The sequence below is a fragment of the Cavia porcellus genome, unplaced genomic scaffold, assembly GCF_034190915.1.
Source record: "Cavia porcellus strain 051 isolate PalLab524CR breed Dunkin Hartley unplaced genomic scaffold, mCavPor4.1 scaffold_26, whole genome shotgun sequence".
NCBI lineage: Eukaryota > Metazoa > Chordata > Mammalia > Rodentia > Caviidae > Cavia > Cavia porcellus.
In genome coordinates, this window is record NW_026947509.1 from 19,573,622 (window position 1) to 19,599,069 (window position 25,448).

The 25,448-nt window shown below is 36.8% G+C and overlaps 1 protein-coding gene across 3 annotated transcripts in view; it reads right to left on the reverse strand.

Moving 5' to 3' along the window:
- Kcnh1 (potassium voltage-gated channel subfamily H member 1) overlaps positions 1–25,448 on the reverse strand; it is a 411,372-nt gene that overhangs the window by 167,118 nt on the left and 218,806 nt on the right. The gene's annotated exons all lie outside the window — the stretch shown is intronic.

Sequence of the window (25,448 nt, forward strand, 5' to 3'; positions counted from 1 at the left end):
GCCTCTGCTGGGCCCATCCCTCCAGGTCAACCTACCGAAGGCTTTACTGCTAGGGTGCACCTCCAGACGCTGGAACCTGGTTTGGACTAGCCTACTGGGTCTTAGTCAGCGGTGTCACCCAGGCCAGGCACTCCCCACTTGAGATGGGAATATGCCACTAGAGTTACTGCAGCGTCCTGTTCAGGCAAGTCTGCCCAGGCCCAGTATGTCCTTTGCTGAAGTCTCCGACTCTATGGAAGGGTCCCCATTCTGCTCATTCTCCGCAGGTTGATGCAGGGCTCCCTGTCAGTCCTGTTCTCAACTCTGTTCACTGATTCCCACTCTCAGAGTTTTCACATGTCTGTGTCAATTTGCCGTGTCAATTTGGACGCAGCAGCAGTAGCAGGAAATTCAAATCACGGCTTCCAGTGGAGCGCGATCCAGCTTACATGTTGAGATTTTATCTGTTCCTGTTGTAGCACCGGGATTGCATTTCCAGTTGGTTTCTCTTAGCTTAGATCGTTCCTGGGTCGGCAGGGTATATCTCCCCTTGCTTAGGACTTCTTGTACTGCCCCATTCCTGGTGTCTAAGCAGGGTATCTCAGAGAGCCTCCATAGCTGCTGCTATTGATCTGCCATGTTTTCCCGGAAGTCCCGATCTTTTATTTCTTATCAGGTTTTTTCTGTTACCTTTACCTAACTATAAACATCCTTCTTATTCTCCAGTAAGATGCATTGTAACATTCCTCCCTCCTGCTCCTAATATCATATAGTTTAAGTTTTTAAATTTTTCTTGATTCCCTTGTTCCCCAAACCTGTATCTTTAGTAGTATAACCAAAAAGCTTTGTTAATCTTTTGGTAGTTAACTCTGTAAAATGATTGTTGATTTTTTTCCACCATTACTGGATATATAGCTGTCCAATTTAGTACATATTAGCTCTAAGTCAATACCTCCATTGTCTTAATATTCATTCCATAAAAATGTTTTTTTTTCTATAAGGTTAAAAGTGGTACAAACTGTTCTTAAGGTATGCTAATATCCAGTTTCCCTTGGACAATACTTGTAGCTGATCTGCTTAACATTACCAGGGTTGCATAACTGTCACTATTTCTCTGTAAGCCAACACTGAGATTACTTTTGTCACATTAACATTACCAAGTACATTCCTAGAGAACTCCCTTGTTGGGCTAACTACATAGCATCTCAAATTAACCAAAGTGATCATCTCTTGGAGCTAAGGCAAAGGACAATAGTTACCCATGCCAAAGATACATTAGTGAAAGATATATCTGAATTAGCAACAAAGGATTTACAGTACAAGTACCCACAAACATCAGCACAAAACAAAACAAGAAAAATACAAACATGAGATCACAAGGCAGCAAAATATCTCCCCAAACTCCCAACTCCCAACAACAACAAAAAAAGTCAATCCAAGGGCAAGGAGAGGAAGAAAAGCATAAACCACATATCAGAATTTCTCAAAATGATAACAGAGGAGGTTACAAAAAGATCAGCGATACTCAATGTGAAAGCAGAAAATAAAACAAAAGAGATAATTGAAACAATAACCAAAATGATCCAGAAGTTTTTCATAGACACTAATAAAAAGCTTGATGAGGTAAACAAAATGATACAAAACATGACTGATCAATATAACAAAAAATTAAATTCCAGGAAATGGATTCAATCAGAAATCCAGGAGATTAAAAATTATGTTGAGAATATGGGCAGCAGAAATGACCAACGTGAGGACAGAATTTCAGAAGTAGAAGACAATAATGTCTTTAAAGATCAGCTACTCAATGATGCTTTAAAAGCAGCCAGAGAACATAAAAAAATGGGTCCAATAACTGCCAGAAGACACACAGACTAAAAATAATTGGAATAAGTGAAAAACTGGAAGACAACACAAAGAGTATAAGGGCTTTTCACAGAAAAAATAACAGAAAACTTCCCAAACAACAGGGAATGAAATACACAGATAAGTAACAAATACAGAATCCCAAATAACCATGAAGAAAAAGGAAGCTCTCCATGCCACATTATACTCAAAGTTTTAGAAGTCCATCACAGGAGCAAAATTTTAACAGCATTTAGAAAAAGGCAATAAATCACATAAAAGTAAACCCATTAGAATCACAGAAGACTTCTCTTAACATAAAAGCCAGGAGGGTTTAGAGTGAAGTGTTTTAAACTTAAAGGATAATAACTTCCAACCCTAAATTGACTGAAAAATAAAGTATTTCCATGACAGGATCATGGAAATTCATGACCACCAAACCACAGTAAAATGAACTCAAGGAAATTCTAGAAACAACAAAACCAACAAGTCAAAAAAATGAATACAACTGGCAAGATAAACAACTAAGCGAAAGGGAAAAAATGAAATTAGGAACAGAAAACTAATGCAATGACAAGAATAAATCAGTACCACATGAGTGGTCTCAATTCCTCCATTCGAAATATACAGGCTGACAGAATGGATCAAGAAGAAAAACCTGGCAATATTCAATCTACAATAAATACATTTAATGAAAAATTATTTCATAGATTAAAAATCAAAAGATGGAAAACAATATTGCATTCAGCAGTAACCCAGAAAAAAGTAGGAGTAGCTATCTTGACTTCAGAGAAAGTAGATTTCAAGCCAAGACTGATCAGAAGATACAAAAAAGATCACTATATTGGTTAAGGGAACAAATCAACAGGAAGTGTTATATATAGTTATATATATTCAATTGTAAATATACATTCACCAAGTACTGATGCATCCAATTTTATAAAACAAATACTAATGGACATGAAACATGGGATAAACACCAATGAAATTGTAATGGGGGACTTCAATACCCTCTTATCACAAAGGTACCAAATTAGGCAAAATATCAGCAAAAAAGATCAACCTTGAACCAAACCTTCAAATAAGTGAACAGATGTCTGTAGAGTGTTCCATCCAACAACAAAATATACTTCTCAGCTGCACATGGGACTTTCTAATAGGTGGCTAATAGGTGACATATTAGCCACAGCACACTTAAGTAAATGCAAAAGAACTGAAATTATCCCATGTATATTTTCAAATTATAATTCAATGAAACCAGAAATAAAAACTATGGAAATTTAACAATTCCTTCTTAAATAATCAGTGAGTCACAGAGGAAATTAGATAGTTCCTATGATCAAATGATAATGACAGCATGATACAGCAGAAGCTACGGGACACAAAGAAAGAGGCCTGAAGAGGGAAGTTTCTAGTGGTGAATTCCCACCTTGGTAAAACAATGAGCCCAAATAAATAACCTAATGATGCACCTCAAGGTTCTATAAAAACAAGAATAGTCCATAGCCAGATGTAGTACAAGAAGGAAAACCAGAGCAGAAATTAATGAAACTGAGACTAAAAAGAAAAATGCAAAGCAACAATGAATCCAAAATAGACAAACTGTTAGTCAATCTTACCAAAATAAGAGGGAAAAAAGACCCAAATCTATCCAGTTAGAAATGAAAAAAGTGAAATAACAATGGATTCTCCAATAATCTGGAACATCATTGGTAACTACTTGGAGAAACTGTATTGTAATAAAACAGAAAAATCAGAAGAAATGAGATTCTTAGATACATAGGAACTACCAAAGCTGAACCAAGAAGACATAAAATTCCTGAATAATTTAATAATAGACAATGAAACTGAGGAAGTAATTTTAAAAACCTGCCTACTAAGAAAAGCCCAGGTCCTGACAAATTCACTGCCAAACTCAATAAGAACTTTAGAGAAGATCTAATTCTAACTCCTTGAAATCTTTAATGAAATAGAAAGGGAAGCAGTGATCTCAAAGTTGTTCCTGGAAGCAAACACTACCCTGATTCCAAAACCAGAAGAGAAGAACCTAACCAAGAAAAGAGATGTATAAGCCCATCTCTTTAAATGAATATATACATGTAAAAATCCTCAATAAGATACTGGCAAACAGAAAGCAGCAAATCCCAAAAGGGGTAAAACATTACAACACATAGGATTTATTCCAGGAATACAATAGTTCAACATACACAAGTCAATAAATGTAATAATACCATAGAAATAGAAACAAAGCCAAAACTCACATGATCATCATCACAATAGGTACACAAAAAGCAACTGACAAAATCCAGTATCTATTTGTGATAAAAAAGAAAAACTTTGAAGAAAATAAGAATAGAAGGTCTTTTGCTCAATCAGATAAAAGCCATCTATGACAAATCAATGACCAATATCATACTAAATGGAGAAAGCTGAAAGCTTTCTCTGTAAAATCAGGAATAAGACCAGGATATCTAGTTATCACCATTTCTGTTCTATATAGTTCTCAAAATATTAGCTAGAGCAATTAATATAAGATATATGGCTAGGAAAAGAAGAAGTTAAATTATACTTATTTGAAGATACTATGATCCTCTACATAGAAGACCCCCAAAATCTCAACTTTTCAAATAACCAAATTCAGTACCATACAAAGTCAGGATACAAAGTCAGCACTCAAAAATCAATAGTGTTCCTATATACCAATAATAAACTGAAAGAGATATTAGAAAAACAGTATCTTTCAAAATGGCATCAAGAAAAATGAAATATTTAGGAATTAACCAAGGAAGTGAAACATCTTTACAAAAAAAACAAACAAACAAAAAAAAAACAACTGTAGTACTCTGAAAGGGAGATCAAAGAAGTTATCAGAAAATGGAAGGACATCCCAGTTCCTGGATAGGAAGAAACAATATAGTGAAAATGGTTATATAATTCCAAAATTATTATACAGATTTAACACAAACCCAATCAAAATACTGATAGCATTCCTCACAGAACTAGAAAAAACAATCCTAAAATTCACATGGAACCAGAAGAGACTTAGAATAACAAAAACAATTATGGACAACAAGGCTAAGGGAGGGGGGCATCACAATCTTGGACTTTAAGTCACATTACAAAGCTACAGTGATAAAAACAATATAGTATCAGCAAAAATAAATCAGTTTCACCAGGTGTGGTGGCATACACCTATAATACAGCACCTGGGAAGCTGAGGCAGGAGAACTGATATGAATTTTTTTTTGAAATGTTAACTCAGTAATTTTATTTTTGTAGTAGTGTTGGTAATATTATTCTAAAAATTTTTTATTATATGACAAAGCATATAAACAAGTGTGTTAATAATGGTAGGAATTAAGATTTCACATGTAAAAGAAAAGAAATCCAGTTATAAAAATCAAATAAATTATAACAAAATGCTATAATATTGAATTTAAATTTAAAATATCAAAATTAACTCATGATTTTAAAATATACATACACATACATACATATATAGGTATATACACACATACCCATATATATTACACACATATATATGCATACACACATACACACACAAAGACAAGATGGGAACAACCAAATATCTGCAAGCCATTGTACTGGGGGTGGGTCCTGGATACCCTAGTAGTACCCAAGGGCCTTCTGCTTTCTTGATTGGTGGTGTACAGAGAGTAGGGATTGAACTGATATGAATTTGAGGATTGACATGAGTTTGAAGTCTTCCTGGGGTACATAAGCAAGTTCAAGGCTGGTCTGCGTTACATAGTGAGATCCTGTGTCAAATAAAACAAAACAAACCCAACAGACTTGTAAGTCTATGGAACAGAAGAGAAGCTGCAGAAACAACTCCAGGCACACTCAGTTATCTTATCTTCAACAAAGGGGCCCTTTAACAAATGAAGAATCTGGTTTTCCATACACTGAATATTTAATAGACCCATATTTCTTTCCATGCACTAAACTAAAACAGAAATAGATCAAATATTTAAATATTAAAACTGAAACACTTAACTTGCAGGAAGACAAAATAGGTAAAATTGTTAAAGACGCATAAGCAAAGACTCGAACAGAACCATGGTAGCACAAGAAACGATACCAAGAATCAACGAATAGGATCACATCAAGTTAAAAAGCTTCTGCACAGCAAAGGAAGCTAATAACACGGTGAAAAGGCAACTCATAGAAATGGAAAAAACTTTTACCAGTTACTCACTGGCCAAAAGACTGAGACTATATAAAGAACTCAAAAAAATTAGATGCTCCAAATTTAAAGCCCCAATCAAAAATGAGTATCTGAAAGATAGTGCTCAAATAAAAAAGTATAATAGTCAATAAATACACAAAAAATGTTCAACATCATTGGCCATTTGAGAAATGCAAATTTAAACACTGATATTCCAGAAAGCACGGTCACTATAATCAAGAAACCATGAAAACAACCAATAAGAAGCTGGGGATGATGAGGGTGAGGAGGAATTCTTCTTCACTGCTTGTGTAAACTGGTACAACCACTATGAAAATCAGTATGGAGATTCCTCAAAAAGCTAAAAGTAGAAATTCCAGAGAATCTAGCTATTCCCCTTCTTGATATCATCCCAAAAGGGTTAAAGACATCATATAAAAGTGGTTCATCCATACCTATGTTTATAGCAGCATAGTTCATAACAGTTAAATCTTGCAAGCAGCCTACAGGTCCATCAACAGATGGATGGATAAAGTAAGTGTGCTATTTATACAAAAAATGGTGTCATAAAGAAACACAAGGTCATGTCATTTTTAGGAAAACAGATGTATCTTGAGACTATGTTAATTGAAGTAAATCAGACACATAACCTTAAATAACACATGGTTTCTCTTATACAAGAAGCTTTATATACAAGTAAAGTGCAAAATAACAGACAATAGGAAAAAAGAGCAAAAGTTACTGTATTCCAGGATGGCCAATATATCTAAATGTGTTTTATATGTTTTTGGCCTGCTACCCTGACTGCTAACGTACATTTACAAAAATTAACTTGATAAAGACTAACAAATGAATCTGATGATGGCAAAAATTTTTTTAAAAAGAGGGTGTAAGGGAAGAGGAAAAAGAATTGAGAAATTTTATTTACAGTGTGCCAATTCTCAGCAATGAATGTAATCATTATGTACTGTAAATATATACTAATAAAAATTAAAATTTTATTGAGGCAAGGCATAGTATTGTTAAAAGTATAAGATGCAATGAGTATGTAACTTCATAACCAATTTTATATTTAAAATTATGACAGGCTAGTAGATAACAGTTGAAATCTTGGTAAAATTTCTCAAATTAGAATATAACTGCTGAAAAAATAAGAGTATTTTAAAATGGTGAAATTGTGCTTAATAAAAATGAATCCAAACAAAACTCAAAATATTGAAAGTATATGCCCCTCCCCCCCCAAGATCTCATTTAGCAACATGAAGAGGGGTTTTCTGGTTTGGCACATAAACAGGGAGCACAGATGGCCTGGGCCTCCCTGACAATGCAGTGGGAGCCAGGGTGGTTGTAGGAATTCAAATTTGACTATACTGAGTGGCTCCTAGCAGCCCGGTACAGAGCAAGGTCATTTAATGTGGCATGGAACTTACTGACCTACCCCTGTGGTAGCACTTCTGTTTTCAGATTTCAGAAAACACAATAGCTAAGTTTTAAGGGAAATAGCATAAAATGCAGTTGACAACCCTAACAGATTGCCAGAAAGAACTGCAGCAAGTTGCTGTGCCACCATAGAGATGGGTGCCCACCACCTATGTTCTCTCATCAATCTGTGCATTAACAAGCCAAAACGCCAAAGCTGAAAAGGATCTTTTTCCTCCAAAATGCCAAAAGAAAAACAAATAAAGAATCTGCCTACAAACCATTCAAAGTTATCTAACACAGACCAGTATCAGGCCTGCAGAAGACAGGGAAGCTCTCTTAGAGGCAGCAAGGTAAACAGATGATGCTATAGTGGATCAACGGCCTGGTGCATAGTTCTGATTCTTCTTAAAAGTGCTTTCATGAAATATGGAAGTGACATTTCTAGACCACTAGAACATTGCAACAGACCATTAATGGTGCTCACAATGCTTGGCACTCTAAATGCTGAGCACTCACATTCAGGAAACAGAGCCTCTAACATGTCCTCTTGTACAATTTATGAAAAAATAAATACACTTACCTCATTAGAAAGTGAAAGACTGGGCTATTTAACAATGTTTATGCTTGCCCTATTCTGGCTGAATGATGGTCCTTTTATTCTGTCATGCTACTCTGGTATTCCTAATCAGTAAGTTTTTGAGTTGGAATTCTTTTCTCTTTAAAATCAAATCTTCCAACACCTGACACTGAAGATAAACTGCCCTTATCTGAATTTTAAGAGAAGCCTGGAGGGATAAAGACCAGTGAAAAATAATCAAATGACAGTGCTTACCAGAGTGTGACAGGATCATGTTCATTTAATACATGTTTATATATGAATAAGTACAGCACTAATAATCACATTTATTGTCAGAGATCAGAGGAAATTATTTACTATCTGTGATCATATTTTGTCTTATATATCACAGTGTCACCTAGTTCATCTTTTAAAACACAAATACTTTTGGAGGCAATTTGACTCCACCTCTACTTCACACACACACACACACACACACACACACACACACACACACAATGCACGCGCACACACACACAGCCTGTTTCAGAACAGCTGCTTTGTGAATAGCAATTGTGTCTTGAGTGACAAATAGCAAATATTTAGTAGTTCAATATGGCTTATGTTCTGTAGATCAGCTAGAAAAAGATTTTCCCCAACAGATGCTGATTTGATGATAAGGTCCTCAAAGAAGGACTTCTACCATGTATGTTTATCAATTCCCCTAAATGATATCTGGAATTTCCACCAACCTGTTATAACTGTGTTTTTGCTGTAGCTAGCTTTCCTTAAAAAGAAAACCTCCTAGGGAAAGGAAAAAACTGTTTGGTAACAATAAACCTGGCATGCAAACAGCCTTCTTCATTTCTTTCACCCCTCAGACCTCTCATATGCATACAGATTGTTCATCTGTGTTACTAATACAGTGGAATGTATGGCAATGGAAATCCTTCAAGATACTGTGTGAGCCAGCAGGCATATGCATTTGTTGTACATGGAGAACAAATGTAGAAGCCACTGAAGTTACCACTGTGGATTTTCCAATCTGTGACTCAACTCAACAAAGATTTATTAACCACTCTCTATACATGAGTACTGTGCTGGAGATATGAAGGTAACAAAGCATGGAGCCTATCCCACGCATTCACAGAACCACTAGGAAGCAGCTTCCAGATGCACATTTGGAGGCATGCAGGGATGAAAACTGAGTGATGCGTACTCTGCAGGGCGAGAGTTTAATTAACATAATCAAACCATAATGAGACTAGTTGTAGCATGCAAATATTGCCAATTAACCAACAAATGTCCAATTTTCCCACAAATTTAAAAATTACAGCTTTTTCAATTATTAAAGGGGGTGGGGAAAAAGTGTCAACTAGTAAGGCAAGTTCTTTCTATGTTGTTTATGGAGCTATCCTTCTTCCTCAAAAGATATCCCTTCTCCTCAAAATCTGCATATAAGACTAGATTGTAAAGCAAAGTAACAAAATCTCATTTATGGGCCGAGAAGCATCCAATTCAAAAGCTAAAATGAGCTGTGGTTCATATCAAAGCCAAAGAGCAAATAAGGACAACAGCACAGAAGCACAATAGAAACCACCATTAATTAGAGTCATGTTAACTCCCACTGAATCACCATCACTGGTTAGAAGCTGAGTTTTATTATGATTGTGAATGCCTATCAAGAAATTATAATAAACTCACAATAAATCTCATTTCCTAACACTCTCCAGAGGGCATTAAATTTTCATGCAACAGTTCTCATAACATATAAACCTCTAATCTCTTTTTCTGTTTTTTTTAGAGGTTTTTAGGATCTCCCTGTTAACCAAAATTACCGTGAGAAAACTTTAAGTATATAGAACCTGTATAAAGAGTAGCAGACTGTACTAGTTTATATTCCCACCAACAATGGAAAATGGTCCTTTTCCAGTAACCTCTGTAGGATTTGTTATGATTTCTCAGAACACTAAAACTAGAAATTCCATTTGACCCAACTATCTTCTTTCTAGGTATATTCATAAAAGAGCTGAAGACATCATTCAACAGTGATACATGAAAACTCACGTTTATAACTCAACAACTCAGATAATTCTTGGAAGTGGCCTACAAGTTGGTATAAATACACAATGGAGTACCACACAGCCATAAAGAAGGATAAACTTGAGCCATCTGTGCGAAAATACATGCCCCTTGATATCATGATGTTAACTGAAATCAGACACACAAGCTTAAATAACACATGGTTTTTCTTACAGGAGAAACTGCTAACTAAAGAGCGAGATAAAAGATAATAGGAAATAGGGACACAGATTTTTTTTGGCATAAAGGGAAGGAAACAAGAAATGGAGGGAGGTGGAAGGAGCAGGATGAAGGAGAGGGAAGTAAATGGAAAAAGAACTAAGATGTGTTACATACATGTGCCAAGTCCCCATAAGCAATGTAATCATTATGTACCACAAACATGGATTTGTAGAAAATAAAAACTGAAAAAAAAGAGTAGCAGACTGAAATACACACTGGACCAAATCCTTAAGGATCTTTTAAGATGAAAACTAGTAGTAACTGCTGGGTAATATCAACCTAAGTATGCTAAATGTTAATACCAGTCTGGAAGGAATTAGTAAGCAAGACTACCACAAAGAGTGACAGGTTCTTGGAAGGAAGCAGCCATATCTCATGTACCTTATTACCTTCTACTCAGGCTTAGCAAGGGACCGTCTAGATTATGGGCACTGATGAGATGTTTGTTGGATCACATTACTCAGCACATCATTCCTATCATTTCACAGACTAGAGGATGATTTGACAGAGAATTTGGGGCACAAACTATACACATCTGCCAGATGTACATTTCTTTAACTGACTGGTTGGTGAGTCATATGATTGAGCTCTCTGACTTTTGTCTTAGTTCAATTCAATTCAATCCAATATGCTTTTGAATCAAGTTATGTCAAGACTCAATAGCTCATGTTAACCAACCCACACAGCAGATCGTTTGTGCAAGAACTGTTTGCAGGCATCCCACCCACATACAGTCCCTTATAAGACTTTATAATCATTGTTATAGCTAAAGATTTTCCCCAGCAATGGAAACCACTGGTACTATCTTATTTGTTTTACTCTATGAATAACTGTATCATCTGTATGTTGTACAATCTTTGGTCACTTGGTATTTTTTTTATATGAAAGACTAACTAGGTCCTTAGGAGGTCCAAGCATAAAATTTTGGCTTTTTGATAATATACTATTATTAGGCTCCCTAATCAATTTTTTCCATGCTTTGATTTTTCTCAGATACACTGATTTCTTAACTGTATTTAAAAAGCACGTTGCTATGTGTTACCAGGATGATAAATAAAGAGTTCGATGTTTGAAACTTAAAAGGATTGAGAGGATAGTAGAGAAAACAAAAGTATACAACTAATTACAATACAGGAGAAAAAATTCAATAGCATTGTAAAAAGCAATGTAAGATTACTTCCTGATGGAAGGACCCCAAATCTTTTTCAAAGATGTGGATGTTGGAAACTAGCCTTGTATGTACATATCCATGTGTGCAAGTATATGTGTTGTGGATATGATGATCTATATTAAAATATACATGTATAGAACCCTATATGATTCTACTGTATGAATATAATTAGATAAAAAATACAATAGAATGTCTACTAAAAGCTAACATCTCCATTTAGATAAAAATTTACCACAAGGATCTGCACTAGTATTTGTCAAACATGGCATTAAGCCACGAGCCTTTTGATCAAGTAACATTTTAAAGAACAATATGCAAAGCAAAGAATGACTGCTTAGGTAGGAGGGAAAGTGGTGTCATCAGCCCTGTCTCTTCCCAACACTTGCCAGTCTGGGCACAAACCCTTTGATGAGATGGTCACCAGCCCCTCACTGCTGCCTGATTCACATCTAAGCCCCCATGCCGCACTTACTGGACCACAGAACTAAGTGATCCAGAAAGAAAAGCATGTCATATGTGACTGGAAGCTGTTCCCCGGGAGCATTTCCTGGAGTTAAAGAAGGAAACAGAACATATGTGAGAAGGAAAGTGAAGCACCTGTTACCATCTGTCCCAGGAATAACCGTTTTCACAAAAGGAACTCAGGGGACTTTACAGGAAGAGAAAAGAGAACACGAATGGGGGAGCACACTGATCAGCAGAAAGAAACACAGCAAACACTTCTTTTTTATCTAAAAGGATTTTTTTAAACAAAAAGGTATCTGATGATGTGAATTTGTAGCAGATTTTAAATTAAAATTGATAACGTGTTTCACTTTAAAGTTATCCTATCTTTTTTTCTTAGCCCACATTTGCAGTATAAGGACTACTTTCCTCATGGGGAGTTGATACAGCTTTCATCCCTCCCCTCCCATCTTTGCCTCCTCCCTCCATCTTTCAACCCTCTTCCCATTTGAGAAAGACTGATCTCCCTAATTCTTGTGATCTGTCTTACATTTTGCTCTTTATATGCAGAAGCCTTTGGATCTGTGTAAAATGCAGAGTCTGGGTTTTACTGCCAAATCCAGAGGCCCCAGAGATGGGCAAGCAGACGAGCAGGCGCATCACTCCTCCTCAGCTCTGATGCTTCAGCCTGACAGCCAGCGAAAGGGCAGCACAATGCCACCCTAATGTGATTTGCAATGAGGGAAGCCACAGTAAAACCTTTCATTAGAAGAAAAGGAAAGTCAGCTTCAAGTGTCAGAATCGCGGGGGAAATAAACACCTGCTTTCCAGTGCTTTTTCCAGATGCCTCTGCTGTGTCTGCAGAGCCTACTGGCCTCCGATGGCCATACTCAGTGTCCCTCCTATCATGCACAAAAAGGCATTTCAGACACAGCAGATTGGTGGGCAGCTCTTGTCCTCCTAATACTTGCCCGATCAACCTTTCTCACATACAGGGTTACTCAAAATTAGTCTTCCTGGCCTGTATGTGTCTAGAAGACAGAGCCACATGCTGTCTACCCTGCATCACAGATAAAGGAGTTAGTCCAGAGCTGTCCGCCTTTGGACACCTGCACTTCTGAGCCAAAGATTTGCCAGGAAACACACGGCATGCTGTCTTTGTCCTCAATGTGGTCTTAGTTTGATGTTCACAGTACCTCATTCTTTTAAGTTTCTCTAACCTTAAGCTAAGATATAACTGTAACGGTCCAAAGGATCTGTTCCTGTCAGTCTAACCGTATGGCAGCAAAACTATACTCTCAAACTAAAAGCCAACCAGGACTGCAAAGTGAAGCAAGCAATGAACATGAGAGTTAGGAACTAGATTAGAGTCCATCTCTGCCATTCACTAAGTGCAAACCTCAAGAAGTCACATGTCTCCTGGACCTTCAGTCTCATCAGCTGGGGATGTTAATACCTATTCAAAATTCAATTAATATCAGGAGTCATCCTAAGGGTGTAGTATATTCTGGTGAACAAATCAGACTTGCCTTGTGCCCTCATCCAGCTTAAATATTGTTAAATACAAATATATCATCATTATACCTGATAATACAGGCAACTCTTTTAAAGATAGCAAGAGGCATAATGGTAATCATTTTTGATCACCTGGTACTCTATTTTTGCACCATATACTATGTCCATCCTTCTGTTCTAACTGACTCTGTTTTGTGTTGTCACATTTGGTCTTATTCTCTTCAAAAAAAAGTAATAAGAACTGTGGGAGCAATAAAACCCAAAAAGTATAATTGTTAATGTAAAAAAGAGGAAAAGAAAGTGGTCTAAAGGATATAGCTGCATGTATATTTAAGTGTGTAGGATAGAAAACCATATTACTGAGTTTTCGTTGCATCATTGAACAGAACTGTCTGCAATCTCACTGTATGAATGTCCACTTTGTATGCTTTAATTTTGTAATTTGGACAACTGTTTCTAAGATGACAATATGTAATCTATTAACTAGTGATTTCTTACTGTATTTTTTTTCTTGAAATTCTGTACTACTTGTACCCTTTTACTGCTGTGGTTTTTTTTCTCTTTTTAAAAAAATACAAATATATCATCAAAATAAGACCTGTCCTGAAAGACAAAAGAAATGATGTCCTCAGAATGAAAGAAACATGGGGGAGGGGTAGAGAATTTTATTCTATCTTAGGGTAAAGAAAATATCTTTAGGAGAAGGCGCAAGAGGAGGAAAGCAGTGCCTGAGTACAGATGAGAAGGGAGAGTCCACGATGGAGGAATATCCCTGCCAACAGCCCAGAGGGAAAGCAGTGCTTTGCCGGCTCCAGATCTGATAGCAGCACAAGTGCAATATGCTGCATGTTTGCAGAGCAACGAGAGATGCTGAGAGGGCAAGCCAGGTAAGTGTTTGTCAAGCAAGGTAACTCCTATAGAGCAAAGCCCCAGGGCTGTGCTTAGCACACAGTAGGCCCTCATTTAATACATGTTACATATGAAGGATTTATTTGGTCTGCAGAGTAAATTTTAATTTGTACTCTAAGTGAACTCGGAGAACTTTTCTATTTGAAAGGTTCTAGTCCAAACTGCTGAGAAAACGATCTTAAACAGCCAGCCTCTTTTCCTTCCTGAACCACAAAATAAACAGAACCTTGTGGAAAAGAAATTCATCCTTCCAGCCCCTATCCCAACACCAAAGACAAGAATGTATCACTTAAATGGAGTTTAGACAAACATGCTTGGCCCAAGGGAAGCAGTAAGTGCTTTTATAGCTACAAACCCTCTGAAGGCTGGAGGTTAAAATTATTCTATGGATCTTTCTTTCACAAACTAGGCTGGCACATCAAGACATGACATAAGAAATTTCTTAGGTAGTCTATCAAAAAGAGACACAGAGCCCAAGGTGATTTAGAAACCCAAGACATTTGCTTATGCTCAAAAGAATTAGATTTCAAAACCACATTTTACTCACATATTCTCTTTTGGGATTTCCATCTTGCTTCCTAAGTTCTGATGTTTCCAACATAGAATGACTTTTCCAGTGGAAATTAAGAATAAATGTGAGACCATTAGAAAGGCCAGACTAAATGTTCATGTTTTCCAAGATGACATTTGGCAGTTGTAACAGAAAGAGCCAAGGGCTTGAAGAGGGAGAGCTGGATTCAAATCCCAGCTCTGCCACTGCCTGCCTGTGTGAACATTTATTCCCTTCTGAATCTTAGTTTCCCTTTCTGTCAAAGAAAGAACACTGAACTGCCAGTGCCTTTGTGGTCTAAAAGAGGTCACACCTAAGCCCCAGCCCAGTGTATAGAGCAGAAAGAGAAGAAACCTTCCAGGTTTGGAAGGTTAGAACGTGACCCAAGTCTGCAATGCAGTGAAGTCCATGCTGCAAAGACTGCTTGCCACGGCCATCAAGACAAGAGCAGTGCAAAGAGCTGCAGTTTGCCAGGAGGCCAAATCCACTGAGCTCACCATGGACCTCAAATCCCCTAGGACACCTGCTGTCCAGAAGGATCAAGAGGGATCTATGGTTAGTTCTATCTTCCTGACTAATGGATGTCCTTGTGTAAAACCTGCCTATGACTCAAACCACCCAGGTTAAAGTTTCCCTGATTCTCTTTTGCTTCCTGTCAATTCTTTGTTGAGCTTTTTGATTCTTCTTCCAATAGCCTAATGAGTCTAAATTAAATGACAATTTTAATATTCCTAGCAGTAAAGGGCTTTATCTGGGGGAAAAATAAGACCAAAGTCATTTCTCTTGATATAATATGTCTGATCACCTTGACAAGTTTTATCACAGGGATAAAATAACAAAGGCTCAAATTGTATTACTCCAGAAACATCTAGTCCTCACATCTATGGTTCTAAAATTCAGCAAATAACCAATTAATTATCAGAGATAAGGAGGCTTTCTTCTTGAAATTCACCCATTAACTTAAAAAACCACAAGCCTTATTTTACACAATAATGGATTCCATCTCCCAATCTCAATTCATTATAAAGTTGTAATGAGAAAGTTTATTTTTCATTTCCCAGGATCATAAAAATAGATAGGACATCTATTCTATTTATAAATGAAGAAACTAAGATTACAAGAATGAACAGAGGTGTGACAAATGACCAGTGTTGGATTCCCACATGAACACAAATGACAAAACAGAAAGAATGGAATCTAGATAATCTACGAGGGATAATCTCCCATGTGTCTAAAGAGCTGATCTTTACCTGTTGTGGCATTTTAAGCATCTCTTTGAGCAGAATTTGAGGTAAAGTGGCGCGGCTTTAGTTTAGAAGGCCTAAAGATCAGGCTAGCAAGTGGTAACTGTCCAGCAGTCGCAATCAGTGACAGTGGGCATATCATCCACCAAAGGCAGGTTAAGATTAGGGTCAGAGTCACTTCTGGTATCCAGCCTATACTTGTGCAGGTACAGCAAGTTGGTTAATTATTTGATTTTCACTATGTCCTTAGTTCTGATATGACAGCCAATAGGGGAGAGAACTGAGAAAACAAGTATTTGACTTATGTTAAAAGTGTCAGCCTTTTCCCTGGAGTCAGTGCCATCTGCAGGCTACGGTGGAGGAAAACAAGAAGCCAAGTCCTCCCTGTGAGTCGGTGCCATGGATGAGCTGCTGGAGCAGATACCAGCCTTTCCCTGTGAGTTGGCACAATTCATGGACTGCAGGGAAGAACAAAAAGCCAACAAGAAGCCAAGCCCCTCCTGTGAGTTGGTGCCATGCGTGGGCCACTGGGGAGAGACCTAGATGCCAGCCGCTTCTAGCACATGGGCTGGGAGACAAGAAGAGCCAAGCACTCCCATCCCAGAAGCAACCAGCTGATCTGAAGAAACACAGACTGTAATGATAGCTGTTGAGGTAGAATAGAACTTAATGCTTGTAGTGTTTAATGTTTCACTGACCTTGCAGGGCTAAAGCTGGTAATCTAACCATCTATTAAAAGGATAACAATATGCAATGTAGCATCTCTGGGGAAATCTTCTGAAGGTGGTAGTAATTATTAACTCCCTATTATCTTATTTTGAAGTTCTGTATCATTTTCATTGTTTAGTTGGGTTGAGTTCTATTCTGTTTTATCTTGTTTGATTTTATTATATGTGATGGCATGAGCAGCTATTTCAAAAATAATAAGATACATTATGGTAGCCACTTTGGATTTACTATTATCTTGTTTTGAAGTCCTCTATTGCATTCATTATTTTGTTTTTATTGGTTCTATTTTGCTCGATTTTTACTATGAAGTTATGGGTAGCTATTTTTAAGACAGGAAGCAGCATTATGCTAACCACAGCTGATTTCCTTTTATCTTGCTTTGAAGTACGTACTGTTTTATTTGATTTTGTTTTACTTTGTTGATTTTATTCTCTTTAAAATAAAAATTACCAAAAAATGCCTAGGGTACATCTCTCAGCCCATTCTTTGCATTTTCTTATTGATTTTAATCTAATATCACCCAGATAAATATGTTAAGTGATGAAGAAGAAGGGCGAATATAGCAATGTGGAAAAACTATGCAAGTCTCCTAAGAACTCTCTCTTCTCTTTACACAGCATTATTCACTTCCAAACCATTGCATGATTCATGCCAGAGAGATTACTGGATGTAGGGGAAAATGCCCAGTGATAACAAGAGGAAGTGGAATATTGCAGAACAGTGAGCAATACTTTGACTTTTTCACAAAATTTTTAAAAAATTTTTATTTTGAAAGTATACAACAGAACAAGTCAGAATAAAGCCAACTAAGATCGTACAGTGAAATTGGTACAGAACTTCACAGCAGGTTACCGGGATAACAGTAATAGGTATCACAGTATATTTTGTTATCTTTATAATAGTTGTTCTTTCAATCCCGTATATCAAAATGAGATGAAATATAGAACATTACAGAACTTATCAAAACAGAATATTGAATAGAGCAGTACCATTAATCAGAAAAGAGCAAAACAGTAATAAAAATATTTGCCTTCAAAGAAATGGTAGAAGGAAGTCCCCCTTATTTGGTATGGTCAATCTCCCAAGAGATGCTCAGATTTCTGGTTCCCACTTGCTAATGGGCGGGGAGGAGGAAGAGAAGGAGGATATGGGAAGTGGGATAATTGACTCCTGGCCATGTAGTAGTAGGTTCATTATTGCTAAGCAGGGAGGAAGAATGGTCATTTGTTTTCACAGCGTCCTCAGTTCCAACATGGCATGGATTTCAGGAGACACTGCTAGTTCTCCCCCTGGAAGGGCTGCAGTCTGCCACCCTCCCTCCGCTTAGCAGGGAGGGGAGGTGCTGGCTTGGCTTCCCAGAGTCCTAAGTTCCAACATGGCGTGGATCTCAGGAGACACTGCTAGTTCTCCCCCTGGAAGGGCTGCAGTGGGCCACACTACCGACGCTTACCAGGGAGGGGAGGTGCTGGCTTGGCTTCTCAGAGTCCTACGTTCCAACATGGCATGGATCTCAGGAGACACTTTCACACAATTTTTAAACACAAAAGAAAAAGAAACCTAGGATTCCTCAAAACTTTCATTTTCTACTGTAAGCTCCTAAGCAAAGTAGATTTTCTCCCTTAACAAACACTTATCCTCTGCTGGAAATGGCTCCACCAAAGGAAGAAGGCAGAAGACCAGGCTCTATGTGTATGTTTATTTTAATAATGTAGCCTTCACTGTGTCCTTCTTTAGGCTTGAAGTTAAACATAAAACAGAGCAAACAATACTGTTGTGGTGAGTTGATAACTGGTGGTCAACTAGTAATATACAAGGTGAACTGAATCAGCATGGTGTTGAATGTGGATGGTCTACCTGAGGATTGTTGCCATCATCATAAAAAGAAGAACTGGAGAGGAAGAGCTAGTTCTCCATGGTTCTGTTGGTTCTCCTGTTGCTATTGGTTCTCCTGGAGGAGACTGTCATGCTTCTATCCTGAAATGAACTTGACTGCTATTGTCAGAGGAGCTCAAGAACTTGTTGTTGTTGAGAATGGCTGTGATTCACTTTGGGGGAGCTCTAGTCCTTACTTAATAGCCTCCTGGCACTGGATGGAAGATGGTGTGCTATTCAGTCTCCAGGAGAAGCTTGTCATGCTGGCTTCCTGACATGAACTTGGATGTTCTCATCATCAGAGAAGCTTGGAACCTTATTGTCCCTGAAGATGGCTATGGTACTTTTCGGGCAAGCTCTGGTCATTACTTTGAGTGTTGCTTCCTGGTTCCAATACAGAACCCTCAGTCTGCTGGCATGAATCCTTTATCCTGCTAGAATAGACTTTCTAGCTTCCACCGCTGATCTTGGGGCCTTCCCAGCACAGATCCATGAAACAGACTTTCACGAGCTATTGTCGTGGGCTCTAAGTCTATAGCTGGACTCACATAGGACACTGCCATGGGATCCATGGGATCAGCCAGATTCTTTAGGTCTTAGTGTGTGGACAGATTTCCTGAAATCTTTCTTTTGTATTTGACCCTTGGGATGATCATTATAAAATAATACTATAAATTATGTGCCCTGTATGTTATTGTTTCCCTTGAAATCCCTGACTGCAACAAATATAAAGAAAATAATTTAGCCAGACAGCTCGAGTCTGTTACTTTAGCACTATGGGCAAAGAAGCCCTCTCTCAGAAGGTTTATGAACTCTCAGGATGGTCTGCTCTTCCTATTGTCCTATAACCTTCTACAGCAAAGTCCATGGCTCTGCTGGGAATGTTGGCAGAGCCTTCATACATGATTGAGGTGGACGGTCACTATCTTTCCCTTCTCCCTTTTGTTCTTACTGAAATATTCCATTCCACTTGGAACTACTTGAAATACAGTAGGATACTTTATTTTCAAAAAATAATTTCATAAGCTTTTTTAGAAATAATTAATGAATTGGTTTACTTTTCATATGCCACCTGGATGAAAACTGATCCCATGCTGAAGATGATGACATTAATTATTTTTGGCTTTTTTACAGTACATGTATTTACAGTACATGCAGTTTACAATCATCTTGGGAAGTGTGTATATGTATATATTAGAGCTTGATTCTTTAATTCCTATCCTCTCCCTCTCTACCTGTCTCCTCCTATAAATCTCTTTTCCCAATTTTCATTCTTGTTGACATTATTAATCATAGGTTTATGACATGATGTTTACCTTCATTTAGCTTATTAGGCTCCTGTCAATGGTGTATGTTTATTCTATGTATTTGCCCCTCCCTCTCCACTCTTCCATCATCCACATTCTTTTGGACTCCTTCCCATTTACAAGGGGTCCATCCCCTTGTCTCCTTCTATCCATTCTTTATTGTGGCCTTTGTTTATACTTTGCCTTATTCAAATGAGGAATACTATATAGTATTTAAGTCTGTGTGTTTGATTTATTTCACTCAATATTATATTTTCCAGGTGCAACCAGGTTCCTACCAGTGTATCAAATTTGGCCTTCCTTGTAGCTGAGTAGTATTCTATAATGTATAGATACCATATTTTCTTTATTCAGTCATCTGTTGATTAATATACAGGCTGCTTCCTAGGTTTAGCTATTATGAAGTGTGATGCTATAGACATTGGTTTGCATGAACTTCCATAACATGATGTATTTAGTACTTTGGGGAAGATAAACTAGGAAAAGGATAGCTGAATCTCATTTAAATTCTAATTTTAGTTCTTTGAGGTACTCCCACATTGGTTTCCACAACTTACATTACCATTAACAAGAAAGTTTATTTTTTTCACTGCCACATTTTTTTTTATTTTTTAATGATTGCTATTCTTTCTGGAATAAGATGGAATCTTAATATTGTTTCAATTTGCATTTCTCTAATGGCTAAGATGTTGAACATTTTTTCATATACTTGTGGGTCTTTGGAATTCTTTCTCTGAGAAGTGTTTCTTTATTTCATTTACCTGTTTCTTGATTGGGCCTTTTATATTAGGTGGTCTAATTTTCTTTTAAACCCTTTTCATATTCTAGATATTAGTTTTCTGTTTGAGGAATAGCTGGCAAAACTTTTTGCCCATTCTATCTCTTCATCATACTAAATAATTTCTTTCCCAAGCAAAAGGTTTTAATCTGATATAATCCCATTTCTTGATTTTTGCTGTTATTTCTTATGTAACTGCAGTTCTGTTTAGGAAATCCTTTCCTATTCCTGTGACTTCAATCTTTCATTGGTTGGCTTAATGTTCCTATTTTAATGCTTAGATCTTTCATCCATTTTAATTTTAGTTTAGTACCTAGAATCTGGTGGGACATATGCATCCAGTTTCAATCTTCTGTAAACAAATACCATATCTAGTTTTCCTAGCACCATTTGTTGAATGGGTTGTTTTCCACTGTATGCTTTTGGCCCCTGTGTCAAAGATCAAGCAGCTGAATGTGTCTGGGGTTGTTTTTGTATCCCCTGTTCTGTTCCATGATCTACATGTCTGTGTGTATTCCATTGCCATGCCATTTTTTATGACTGTTGCTTCACAGTGTAGCTTGAAGTCAGGTAAAGTGTTGTGCCTTGTTTTGCTCTTGTTGCCCAAGACTGCTTTTGTTATTCTGGGTCTCTTCTGATACACTATGAATTTCAGGATTGTTTTCTCTAGGTCTGTGAAATAAGCTGTTTGTATGCTGGTTGGGACTGCACTGAATCCATATAACAGTTCTGGGAATATGGCCATTCTGATAATACTGATTCTGCCTATCCAGAAGCAGTAGACAACAGTCTATTTTCTGATATTCTCTTCAATCTCCTTTTCAGAGTACTTTAGTTTCCTTTCTAGGGGTCGTTCATTTCCTTGGTTAGGTTAATTTCTAGGTATTGCATTTTTCTAGATGCTACCATGAATGGTATTGATCTCAAAATTTCTTTTTCATCAAGATTATTATTGGTGTACACAAATGTTATTGATTTTTGCATACTGCTTTTGTATCCTGCTACACTGTTGAAGTTGGTCAGTAATTTGAGTTTTTCATGGAATTCTTTGGGTCTCCTGTGTAGAATATCATGTCATCTGTAGTTGACCACTTAGCAATCCAATTATTTAAATATAGGATGACCAAAAATTGCATAATAAAGATATGAGAAATATAAAAATAAGATTGTATCAAATTTATTCAGTGCAAGAATCAACTGACTGAAATGACATCTGCCCAAGCAATGCATGCAATAGGCAAAATGTAAACAAAAGCACTGCTTGAATGACACTTAAGGAAAACTGCTAAGTGGTTAATGATAATTTGAGTTCTTCCTTTCCAATGTGTATCCCTTTTATTTCTTTCTCTTGCCTGATTACTCTGCCTAAATTTCAAGTACTGTGTTGAGTGGAAGTGATTATAGTGGGCATCGTTGTCTTCTTCCTGATTTTAGAGGGAATGTTTTATTTTTTCCCCATTTAATATGGTGCTGGGCATTGGTTTGTTATAAGTAGCTTTTATCAAACTCAGATATGGTTGCTCCATACTGATTTTCCTAAGCTTTTTTTAAATCAAGAAGTGATGGTAGATTTTGTCAAAAGTCTTTTTTGTATCTATTGGCATTGATCATATGGTTTGCCTTACTTCTGTTTATGTGATTTACTATACTTATTGATTTGCATATGTTGAACCATCCTTGCATCTCTGGGATAAAACCTATTTGTCATGATATATGATCTTTTTAATGATGTGCTGCATTCTATTCATTAATATTTGGTTTGCTATGTTCATTAGGATACTGGCCTGTAGTTTTCTTTTTTAGTTGTATCCTCGTCTGGTTTTGGAAACAGTGATGCTGGATTTTCCTCTATCTTTTGAGTTTCTTTGAAGATCTTGAAGATTATAAGTGATACAACATCTTTCAAAGTCAAACAAATCAACAGAATCAACAGAATTCAACAGTGAACTCATTAGGTTGTGGGATTTTTTTTACTTAGATTTTTTTAAATTACTGTCTTAATTTCACTGCTTATTACTAGGTTTACACCATGTTTCTGTCTTCTTGGGTAAGCTTTGTATGAGTCTAGGAATGTGTCCATTTCTTAAATGTGTCCATTTTCTATTTTTATACAATTTTTTATAGTAGTTACTATCTTCTGAATTTCAACAGTGTCTGTTTTGATGTCACCTTTTCCAATTCTAACTACATTGATGTGAATCCTTTCTTTTTCTTACTAATTTTGGCTAAGCATTTATTTTGGTTATTGTTTTAAGAACCAGCTTTTCAGTTTGTTGATTGCTTTGTATTTTTTCTAGTCTTGATTGCATTGATCTGTATGCTAATCTTTATGATTTTCCTCCTTAATTTTGGTTTTGACATGGTTGTTGTTTTCAAATATCTTATGGTTTTTCACACAGTTATTTATTTGAGTTCACATTGTTTTCCTACTGTAACCATTGACTGCAATGAACTTCTTGCTTAGGAGTGCTTCCACAATGTCCCTAAAGTTCTGGTGAGTTGTACAAGCACTATCATTAACTTCCAGAAATTTTTAAATTTATTCTTTGATTTCTCCTAGGGCTCAATAGTTTTTTAAGAGCATTATTAATTTTCAAGTACTTTTTACATTTTAAAAAATTTCTACTGTTGCTGATTTCTAATTTCATTGCATAGTGGTCTGACAGTAGTACACATAGGGTGATTCTGATTCTTTCATATTTATTTAAACAGACTTGGTGGACTAGTATGTGGATCTGTTTTGGAGAAAGTACCACATGCTGCAGAAAAGAATACACAGTGATACTGTGGTTCCTTGAACATAATTCTTTGCATGATTCTGATTACAAACTGAATTGGAAGAGAATTCAGTCAAATTAGATGGATAACTTCAATGCTGACCTCATGAAAGTTAATTTTATTCTCATTCAATTTGGCTTGTGAACAAAATCATGGAAAAAATTAAGTTTGTGAACTGAGGTAGCATGGTATAATCTGTTGTAGTAGGGCAGAATACTCTATAGATATCTATAAAACCCATATATTCCAGGGTGTGAAGCTTCATGAATTGCCCTCTCAGGGGTACACCACCTGACGTCTGAGGCCACCAACTGAAATCTGAATGGAAGTCTCACTGATTTCACAACCCTTGCTTTCTGCATGCCCACAAAATGTGCTTGTTTCAGCAGCACATATACTACACACCCATAAAATCAGCACCATGTAGACTGTGCATGACTGCCACCAGCTTGAGCAGTAGCCAGGCACCCTTGGACACTGGTTGTAGAGATATTTGAATACCTGTAAGGTGAGCTCTATAAAACAAATCCAGCATGGAGTCCAGCAGAGGGCTCACCAGGGAGCCCAGGCACTCTCATCTCAAATAAATGCTTTACAATTTTGTACCCTTGAGTCTCTAAAATGTGGACTCTTGCTGATTCCTAAGATGCCTTCAAGTCATCTTTCCTACTGCCCTGATGCAAGGCACTTTGCTTCTTTTTACCATTAATTTTTTCAGCAATCATACTCTCCAGGCCCCCAACTTTGCAGGTGTTTCCTTTCTGGGAAAACTAAAAATTTTTCACATCAATTTTTTGCTCATGATGTTCACTGTAGTACTGGCTAAAAGATTCCAGCAGTACCCATGCCACAGCCTGAATGTTGAGCTGTTTTGGTATTTCCTGTAGCAGATTAATTATTATTCTACCATTAATCTCAGGCTCCTGAAAAATCTCAGAACATAAATAAAAAGTAGGCACATTTCTATAAGAGCATAACACAGTCTCCTGTCCAACTCCCACTACAGTCCTTATTCTCAGCTGAAACCTTCTGAGTCTAGACTTTACTGTCTGCATTTCTCTCAGCATTCTGGTCTTCTGAGTTCTGACAAGAATCTCCCACCAAGATTAGCTTACAGCATTCTGGAGCTTCTCCGGCTATCATCTCCAAATTTATCCAAACTCCTCCTGAACATATGAGCATTTTGGGGGACACTGGTGAATGAACAAAACAGGGTTTATTTTTTTGAGTTATATATAAACATCTAGTTTTGTAGCACCACTTATTGAAAAGACTATTTCCCCCATGAAATGCCTTCTTAGCACCATTTATCTCTATGGGGATTCTTCAAATTTCTTGTTAGTAGTCACACTCATTTCAATGCTACTTACTTACTCCGGGCATCATTGATCTATTCTTTGTATAATTTTGTCATTACAAAAGAATGTAATTTTAAGAACTGAAATTGTAATAATGGCTTTACAAAATACAAAATCTTTTTGTACTGACTCCCTACCCAAATGATATTTTTCCTTCATTTGTGTAGATTAAGTAACACTATTTTCTGTACAGCTGGGTAGGTGCAAAAAATATCAGTGTGCTATTACTCAGTAGGGTAACTATGGAAATAACAACGAATTGTACATTTCAGAAAGCTAAATGAAGAATTTTGAAAGTTTTAACAGATAAATTATAAACGTTTGAGGAGATAGATGTATTTAACATGACAAATATTACACATTGTATTCATGTACTTAAATGCTATCACATTAACAGGTACAGTTTAAAAATTTTTATGTATTAGTTAAATTTAAGTTAAAAATTCCAAATTTTCTGTTTATGGAAAAAGTATTTCATATTTATTTTTCAAATTTTTG